Below are 10,902 nucleotides of genomic sequence, written 5' to 3'. Positions count from 1 at the left end.
AGGCTTTTGAACGGCTCTTTTCAAAGAACGGATCACAAAGATGCGGATCCCATCAAAGAGCCATAAATCCCATCTCTAATCTGCGCTCCGATATCGCACGGGTCATCCAGGTACGCTGGCATTGTCTCTAGAGGAAATGTCGGTGGAGAGGTGGTGTTTAAAAAGGGTGTGGTTAATCGGAAACCTCGGGTTAACCAAGAACATAACCTGAGACGAGCAGGTTTGAGATGCAGCGTAAGTTGCCATGGCAGCATACCTCGGTTTGAACATAGCCAACTTTCGTAGTATGGGTTAATCGGGAAGTTACGCTGCACGTGATCAAGTTACTCTCGAAGTTACCCTGGTAAGCCAGAAAACCCGCTTCGTAGTACAGGGCCCAGTAAAGCTAAATTTGTTGTTGGTGGTGGTGGTGTGTGTGTGTTGTTTTTTTGTTTTTTTTTTCAGTTAATTGTTTTTTAATGGTTTTGGTTTTTTGAATGTGTTCACTTACCTTTATTATTATTATTATTATTATTATTATTATTATTAACTATTTTACTTAGTTAAAGTTACAAAATAAAATGATACTCAAATCCTTTTAAAAATAATGATTGTAAATTATCTGGGGTTTTTTTTCCATTTCTGTTTTGTAAAAAATAATAAAAGAATAACATTTATTAAAACTTGTAATTTTCCCTGTTGTACAGGTTTATTGACTAATTTAATGAGTGCTCTTCACTGTAAAAAATGTCCGTAGAATTAACAGTGAATTTATGTAAAATCATGACATAAAAAAACTGTAAATACAAAAGCAATGAAGCAGTGTGTAATTTACATCAATATACTGTAAAACTCCTCACCAAATATATATATATATAAACACTAACTAGACACACCCCACAGAAACCCATCATGAGCGTGTATGTATATATATATATATATATATATATATATATATATATATATGTATATGTTGGGGTTTTTTGTTCTTTTTTTTGTCATGGGTTGTTGTTTGTCTTGTACATTCATTTTTGCATCCTTTTATCCATTATCTTGATGTGTTTCATTTGGTAAACCTTGACACTATTGTTTGTCTTTTCTGTTTGTTGTTTTTTTCCCTTTCTATGAAATGTAAACACCTGTATTTATCAGAAATTGATTTTATTTTATTATATTTGTGATATTTCTTTATTTACACAAGTCTGATAAAGTCCAAGCATATCGAGCTAGAGCACGAGTTTTTATTTAGGGTCCAGGCACTGAGTGCTAGCTTGCTTAAATGAATGATGATTGGGTATGTGTAGCTTAGTTTATTACTCAGTAAAGCTAAATTTGGTGGTGGTGTGTGGTTTTTTTTTTCCAGTTAATTGTTTTTTAATGGTTTTGGGTTTTTTGAATGTGTTCACTTACATTGACATTATTATTATTATTATTATTATTACAGGGATGTGATTTTTCCGCGAATTCGCGGAATTTCGCTTTTTTCACCTCAAAACTTGAAGAAAAATTTTTTTTCCGATTTTTCCCTCATCCACATTCGTATCCTATTCGTTCCGACTTTGTTTGAAAGATGGCAGCCTCGGATTTGCATCTTTACGCCTCGATCACGGAGGCTGCCATCTTTCAACTCTTTGTTTGAAGCGAGCTTACGTACAGCTATCTAACAAGCGCGTTCATTGGTTGTTACAGAGCGATGAGCCAATCACGTACCTCGTTTCATCTCAATGACGTAATTGCGTAAATGACGTAATTACCGCAATGAGATGAAACGAGTTACGTGATTGGCTCATCGCTCTGTAACAACCAATGAACGCGCTTGTTGGATAGCTGTACGTAAGCTCGCTTCAAACAAAGAGTTGAAAGATGGCAGCCTCCGTGATCGAGGCGTAAAGATGCAAATCGAGTTAAAGAAATTGACAGAATAGTGAAAAAAAAAAAGTTCCGCTAGGAATGGTTGGAGAAAAACCGCGGCTCGCCTCGGGGCGAATTACGTCACAAGGCGCGGGGTTAGCGGGCCCTGCTCGCGCTGGTTCTTTGGGGTGTGTGTGAGTGAGTGAGAGAGAGAGAGAGAGTGTGTGTGAGTGAGAGTGAGTGAGCAAGAGAGTGTTTGTGTGTGTGTGTGTGTGTGTGTCAGAGTTGCATGTTGACCATGATATTGGCTTGAATTTGTTAATCATGACAAGTTTTTTCTTGTGTGTTTGCTTGCCATTTTAGTACAATTTTTAAGTCAGGAAACCCCAGAACCCAGGAGCTTCGGGGGGCTTCCCCCCTTGTCCCCCCACCAGGCCGCTGCCCTGGACCAGCTGGGGGCCTGCGGCCCCCAGACCCCCGGCTAAAATTTTCAGATAATTTCACCAGCCCCAAATCACATCCCTGTTATTATTAACTATTTTACTTAGTTGAAAAACTTACAAAATAAAATGATACTCAAATCCTTTTAAATCAGAATCTCTTATTTGTCATTGTAACAAGTACAACGAAATTAAGCAGTCATGATGGGTTTCTGTGTTGTGTGTGTCTAGATAGTGAGTGTGTGTGTGTGTGTGTAGGGTTAGGTTTTTTTGGTCATGGGTTTTTGTCTTGTACATTCATTTTTGGATCCTTTTATCCATTATCTGGATGTGTTTCATTTGGTAAACCTTGACACTATTGTTTGTCTTTTCTGTTGGTTGTTTTTTTTTCCCTTTCTATGAAATGTAAACACCTGCATTTATCATTGATTGATTTTATGTTTGTGATATTTTTTTATTTGCCTAAGTCTGATTAAGTCCAGGAACATCGAGCTAGAGCACTAGTTTTTATTTAGGGTCCAGGCACTGAGTGCTAGCTCGCTTAAATGAATGATGATTGGGTATGTGTAGCTTAGTCCATTACTCAGTAAAGCTAAATTTGGTGGTGGTGTGTGTTTTTTTTTCTTCTTTCAATTGTTTTTTAATAATTTTTTTTAAATGTGTTCACTCACCTTGACATTATTATTGGGGGCCAAGCAGCGAAGCTGCGAAGGCACCCATAGTGATTCTATTGTTTCTTCTTATTATTATTCAGTCCACTTCCGCCTCTGCAAGTCTATGGCAGCCCATAGAACCGTCTGGTAAAAAGTTGTGAAATTTGGCACACTGATTCTAGACAGTCTCAACATTCCTCTCAGCAAATTTCAGGCCTCGACCTCAAACCCTGTAGCGCCACCAACAGGTCAAAGTCGCAGGTACATTTCTGCTTGTAACTTTTGAACTGTTGGTCCGCTTTTCAAAAACTTGGTATCCCTGGAATCCTTGGGCCAAGACGAATCCAATGCACCCCATGACGTCATTTTCCGCCCATATAGTTTTCCCGCCATTTTGAATTTTGTGAAAATCAATTAAAATGCTATTTCTCCCAAACTTGGAAGATAGCATAATTGGACCAACCTGCACAAAATTTATACCCAGTGTTTTGAATTTCATAAGCATTTGGCCGTGGCAGCCAATCAAATTTGGCTGCGCAGACGCAAAACAGGAAGTGCGCTCATATCTCGGCGGCCCTTTGGGCTATCTTGACGAAACTTGGTGGCATTATGCCCCACCCCTTCACAAAGGCCCACAAAAAATTGGAACAAATTGGCCGCTAGGGGGCGCTATAACTAGGAAAAATGACTTTTGGCTCGTATCTCATGATGCGTTTTGGGTAGAAACAAAGTTCAACTATCTCTGGAATCCATCGGTCCATATCACGTCATATTCTGCCTTGAGGATTTTCCGCCATTTTGAATTTTGTTAAAATCAATGAAATTCTATGGCAACCCATAGAACCATCTGGCGAGAGGTTGAGAAATTTGGCACACTGATTCTAGGCTGCCTCAAGGTTCCTGTCAGCAAATTTCAGATCACCACCTCAAACTCTCTAGCGCCACCAACAGGTCAAAGTTGGAAGTACATTTCTGCTTGTTACTTTTGAACCGTACGGCTGATTGTCAAAATCTTAGTATCGCTGGAATCCATTGGTCAGACCGAATCCAACGCACCCCATGTTGTCATATTGCACCTGGTAGATTTTCCGCCATTTTGAATTTTGTTAAAATCATTTAAATTGCTACTCCTCCCTCAATTTTTGACCAAATTTGCCCAGACTTGGTTGATACCATCATTGGACCAAGCCGCACAAAAGTTATCCTCAGTCTTTTGAAATTTTAAAACTCTTTGGCCGCAGCAGCCAATGAAACTCAGCGGCGAAGACATCAAACAGGAAGTGAGCTCATATCTCGGCAGCCCTTTGACATTTCTTAAAAAAACTTGGTGGGATTATGCCCCACCCCTCCCCAAGGGCCCATACCAAATTTGGTGCACATTGGCCGTTAGGGGGCGCTATAACTATACAAAATATGTTTTGGCTCATATGTCATTGAGCTCATATGTCAGCAGTCTTTTAGCACACACACACACACACACACACACACACACACACACACCTAGTACACTTGAAGTAATTTCAGTCATCACAGTCAATCGAATTTGATGGTGAAGCCGCCGAACAGCAAATGACCTTGTATCTCAGTCAAACGATGGTATATCGACATGAAACTTCTTGTGGGTGCTCGTGACCATCTGTCTGGCCCAAATGCATTCTGCGAGCCTGACGACTAGGCTCATATTCTGCTTGGCTTCCTCATTGCTGCTTGCAGCTATATTTATTATTATTATTATGAAAAAGTTACAAAATAATAAAACATGACACTCGAATCCTTTTAAAAATAATGATTGGAAATTATCTGGGTTTTTTTTTTTGCCATTTCTGTTTTTTGTAAAAAAAAATAATAAATGAATAACATTAAAACTTGTAATTTTCTCTATTGTACAGGTTTAATGAGTGTTCTTGACATCAGTCTTTTGGAGGATTTTGTTCCAGTGTAGATTTTGCTAATGGATGGTATGTTTGGGTTGTGGAATTAGTTTCTCCATGTAAACTGGGACAGAAGCATGACGTACAGCAGCAGTAGTAATTTTTCACGCTGTATTGTGTTTTTCAGCAGTGAATGAAACAAAACACAGATCGAGGAACAGAGCTGAAGTTATTTTAGCAAATCAGTGAGCAGTGTGAGCTTCTTTTAGCAGGGTTTGTGAACAAGCAACATCCTGTCAGTCGTTCTTATATAAGGCTGATGGCAGAACGAATGAGTTGAGCTCACACTGATTAAATGATTATGGCAGTGACCTACAGAAACAGCCTTACTAAATATCCTGAGGGAGATGCACTGAAAATCAGTTGACATAATTACTCACAGTGCCACAGTATGAACTGATACACACACCAGGGGTTATGATAAATACATAAATCTATTCCCCCAGTGTAAATGTGAATGGAGTGTGGTTATATAAATACATAAGCTGACAGGCATGGCCTGTCTATAACAGACCAATGACTAGGACTGAAAATATACACAAACAGCGTTAATGTGACACTTTCGTATAATGATAATTGCTTAACAATTTATTTATTTAAATATATTGGCACTACTTTGTAATTAATTACCCACACAATGAACAACACTCACTTTAGTACATAATTTCTCTCATCCCAGGCAAAGTTTAATTTTGTTTCTAGCTTTCTTTGCTAATAATTTTTGCATTTTAGAACAGGGTTAAGATTTTACCACAGAATTAGCTAATATGGGGGGGAAAATGTTTGATTCGTATTAGGGCTGTCAAAAGATTAATTTTCTTGATCGCAACTAATCTCAGAAATTTCATAGTTAATCGCGATTAATCTTGATTTACTTTGCATGTGTAAAATTGATATTTTGCAGTAAGACCGTTCGAATCTAAAGTTAAACCCACAATGCAAAGTATTTCTGACCATTGTGTCTTAAATTGGAATAAAATGAAGACAGAGACAAAAGCAGAATTTATCTTTTGGCCTTTTTTATTTCAAAAAGAGTGTAGAGAAAGGAAAACAAGTATTAAGAATGAATGACTGGCTACTGCTTGACACAGGGTGCATTTTACTCTCGTCTTGTCGACTTGTCCGTCTGGATGTTTTTTAAATTCAAACAAACCATTCAGAGGTCCAGAAAACCGTTGCTTATCCATCACAAAAGAGGACTAAACTGAAGACAACAGTGTGTCCTTCCATGCCAATGCCAACGACTCGATGGAAACCACACGCTTCCGCTCGAGCTGCCTACGGATGCGTAGAAGGAACAAAAGACTAGCAAACTCGAAATAGCGCGTTTAACCGAAAATGAGTTTAATTAATACAACCAGAGGAGCTGCATGTGGATGGTAGAAGTGCGGAAAATGCTGGTAAACTCTGATCGCGATTAAAAAAAATATTCGCGATCACAATTTACATTAATCTAATCGCGATTAACGCGTTAATATTCCCAGCCCTACTTCGTATCTATATCCATGGTCATGGCACAAGATGACTAAGACAATTCTAACAATTTAATGAAATTTTAAAATCAATAATTTACTTTCAAACTATAATTTGGTGAACATGATTGCACTTTCAAAGTGATCTCACCAGTTAATATCACAATATAAGTGAGAATAAAGACAAAACAGTTACAACTAAAGATGAGTTTCATGATATTTCGCTCCAGCCAAATGATAATCTTCCGTTTTGCCATCAGAGGCCATCATATCCTGAATGCTGGTTTGTTAGCAATGATTGTTTTCAGCTCTTATGGGACTTTGCATGAGGATACACCCTGCTGTATCTCACACGCCTCATGAAGTAGCACTTTTTTAAATGCCAATGGTGGAAAACCTGAAGTTACAGCTTTATCTCTGACTGTTATAAAGCACTAACACTGGAGACTCCTTCCAGAAATGTTAACTAAACATCTAAACAGCTCCTTCCTGAAAACTTCATCATATAACCGGCGGCACGGTGGTGTAGTGGTTAGCACGGTCGCCTCACAGCAAGAAGGTTCCGGGTTCAAACCCAGCGGCCGGCAAGGGCCTTTCTGCGTGGAGTTTGCATGTTCTCCCCGTGTCTGTGTGGGTTTCCTCCGGGTGCTCTGGTTTCCCCACAATCCAAAGACATGCAGTTAGGTTGACGTGGGGTGGCCTTGGGCTGAGGTACCCTTGAGCAAGGTGCCTGACCCCTGACTGCTCCCCGGGTGCTTTGGTGTGGCTGCCCACTGCTCTGAGTGTGTGCATGTGTTCACTGCTTCAGATGGGTTACATGCAGAGGATGAATTTCACTGTGCTTGAAGTGTGCATGTGATGAATAAAAGTTTCTTCTTCATATAAATCCATTTATTAGTCTTAGATTACTTGGAGCGTCTACAATGCAAGACCCTGTGATGAGCTGTTACTATAGAAATGATAACATATTAGAAATCAGATGACTTGCCTGAGACTTGTCTTATAGCGAGCACTACAGTTAATGTAGAAAATGAATCATCATCATCTGACCAATCAGAACTCAAGAGTGTGGTGATGTAAGAGTTTTAAATCATGATGTTCCATTTTGGCTACCACTTTTTTAGCAATTAGGTTTCATCCAAACAAGAAAAAAATCCATTGGAACAAAATCTCTAGCATAGAGATTTAAGAAACAACCCCAAGTGAAGCTGCTAATTCCTGAAGTAATTTAGAACATTATGGTGCTCAGTCTAAACATGCTGATGAGTGCCGACAGCATCGAGCCTGTAGCCTGCAACACACCAAACCAAAAAAATTTGCGAAGCATAAAGGTCTTCTGAAGTCTTGACGAAGTTTAATCAGTGGAAATCAAGACACAATGCAAACTAGGTATGGGTATGTTCTGATACTCGGTTATGTACCATGTTGTAAATCGAGTCATACATGATAAGGCACATAGCACCAAGTTGGCTATAAGCCATGTATGATGAGATTGAGTGGAATAACTGTTTTATTCTATCCACATTCACTGGATTTTGAAAAACAGAGCATTTTTATTTTTTGCAAATTCGATAAATAAAAGCTTTACACAAAACGTCTGACAAAATCATTTCTGCTGACAATGTAAACAAACTGGTGAAATGATAGTAGCAATTTGTGAAAAATGTTAAAAATAATTCTTGAAAAAAAAATAGCCTTAACAAGGCCAAAGCTCATACCGGCCAAGACGCCCATAAAATGGTAAATATGACAGCTGGTGTCACCATCTTGACAAATTTTATGTACAACCACCTGGGGAACATTGTGAGTTTGATCAAAATCTGATCAATCCTGTAGAAGGAGTAGCGATTTTTGTAAATTGTGGACGGACGTCGGACGACGACAGACGGATGATGCGTGATTACATAAGCTCATCCGGTCTGGCCTGCAGCTGAGCTAATAAAAATATACATTCTTATTATGAAATACTTCCATTCCATATCTTGTTGCTTTTCAAGGAGAGTTTTAATTTCATCCTTGGTTGGTTCAGCAACACGCTCCACCATTTTGTTTTTCTCTACTCATGGTATATGAGCTGATATCTTAGTAGTAGAGTAGCCAATCAGAGCGCATGATTGCTCATATCTAGTAAATGTGGATAGAATTAAAAACAAAAACGTATATACGTACACACACAATTGTGCAAAAGTCTTAGAAATCCTATTTTATTTCATACAAACTTTATCATTGATTTCTATTTTATGATTTCTACATTATCGAGTCAATACAAAAACATTTTAGAGTTCCAGACCTTCGTTTCATTTTCCAGCACAAAATTAAATGTTAAAGAAAGAAAAAAAAAGTTTGTATCTGAGCAGCATATTCCATAAGAGAACATCTCATCTCATTATCTCTAGCCGCTTTATCCTTCTACAGGGTCGCAGGCAAGCTGGAGCCTATCCCAGCTGACTACGGGCGAAAGGCGGGGTACACCCTGGACAAGTCGCCAGGTCATCACAGGGCTGACACATAGACACAGACAACCATTCACACTCACATTCACACCTACGGTCAATTTAGAGTCACCAGTTAACCTAACCTGCATGTCTTTGGACTGTGGGGGAAACCGGAGCACCCGGAGGAAACCCACGCGGACACGGGGAGAACATGCAAACTCCACACAGAAGGGCCCTCGCCGGCCCCGGGGCTCAAACCCAGGACCTTCTTGCTGTGAGGCGACAGCGCTAACCACTACACCACCGTGCCGCCCATAAAAGAACATTTTTTAGATTAAAAAAGAAAACATAATGAAGGCTGCTGGGTTTTAGTGGCCAGTGTTAGTAATTACCAGTCATACACACCGCCTAGTGGCCAGTGTTAGTAATTGCCAGTCATACACACCGCCTAGTGGCCAGTGTTAGTAATTACCAGTCATACACACCGCCTAGTGGCCAGTGTTAGTAATTACCAGTCATACACACCGCCTAGTGGCCAGTGTTAGTAATTGCCAGTCACACGCCGCCTAGTGGCCAGTGTTAATTACCAGTCATTCACACCGCCTAGTGGCCAGTGTTAGTAATTGCCAGTCACACACGCCGCCTAGTGGCCAGTGTTAGTAATTACCAATCATACCCCCCCAGTGGCCAGTGTTAGTAATTACCAGTCATACACACCGCCTAGTGGCCAGTGTTAGTAATTGCCAGTCACACGCCGCCTAGTGGCCAGTGTTAATTACCAGTCATTCACACCGCCTAGTGGCCAGTGTTAGTAATTGCCAGTCACACACGCCGCCTAGTGGCCAGTGTTAATTACCAGTCATACACACCGCCTAGTGGCCAGTGTTAGTAATTACCAGTCATACCCCCCCAGTGGCCAGTGTTAGTAATTACCAGTCATACACACCGCCTAGTGGCCAGTGTTAGTAATTGCCAGTCACACGCCGCCTAGTGGCCAGTGTTAATTACCAGTCATTCACACCGCCTAGTGGCCAGTGTTAGTAATTGCCAGTCACACACGCCGCCTAGTGGCCAGTGTTAATTACCAGTCATACACACCGCCTAGTGGCCAGTGTTAGTAATTACCAGTCATACCCCCCCCTCCTAGTGGCCAGTGTTAGTAATTACCAGTCATACACACCGCCTAGTGGTCAGTGCGAGCCAGTAAAGAAATAAAACAAAAGAGACTGGCTATGATATAAGAAAATTCTACAACCCAGAAACAGATGGGAGCTCCGCTTTTAGGCAGTGCCTAAATCTATATATTATTCCCTTTTATTACCTCCTCATTTTTCTCAACTTTACACTCATTCCTTACACATCTTTATAGCGCTCCCCTTCATTGTTATTTTTCCATTTTCCAGTTCAGTCTCTGATCATTTTTTTTGAACGGCTCTTTTACGACTATAATTATTTTTAAGGAGATTATTTCAGTTTTTCTTTGTACAGGAAATCATATATTGAATGCCATCCAGGAACTAAGCCGTTGACCAGGAAATATGACCAATCCTGATTTAAGAGTACTCTATCAATACACTTGCATTCAATTTAAACTAAAACCATGCAGTTAAAATAGACAATCATGCCCATTTTGTCAATTTGTGCAAGTGGGTGTGACATGTGTAGATTATCTACATTGTCAACTGTGGTTAGCCTTAGGTAAATGAAAATAACTACAGACCAAACTAGACCAATAACATCTCTATTTTTATTTGCATCCCTCACTGCCATTTCTGCCGAAGGCTATGGTCCTTTTTCATTTTGGCTCCTGGGGCTAATTTACTCAGTTCATTTTTCTTTTTGAATTTGACCCTTTGAGCTTGAGCTCTCACATGCAATATCCAACACGTCTAGACTTTGGGACATTTTCATCGAAACTCTGACACAGTCACAGTGTTCATCCCAGATATCAAGGTCAGATTTTCAACAAAACAGGACAATGAGACAGATTTTCTGTTTTTTTTTCTTTCGCTCTTGCAAACTATCCTAAAATGCTATAGGGGGTCCACGCAAATGGCACTGTGCACAGACACGTGAAAGTGATCTGTGGATGGTAAAAGAGAACAACTGGACTCGCTTGAAGATTCTTGAAGACGTTTCAC

The sequence above is a fragment of the Neoarius graeffei genome, chromosome 22, assembly GCF_027579695.1.
Source record: "Neoarius graeffei isolate fNeoGra1 chromosome 22, fNeoGra1.pri, whole genome shotgun sequence".
In the NCBI taxonomy this organism is placed as follows: domain Eukaryota; kingdom Metazoa; phylum Chordata; class Actinopteri; order Siluriformes; family Ariidae; genus Neoarius; species Neoarius graeffei.
This window is presented reverse-complemented; position numbering follows the sequence as displayed.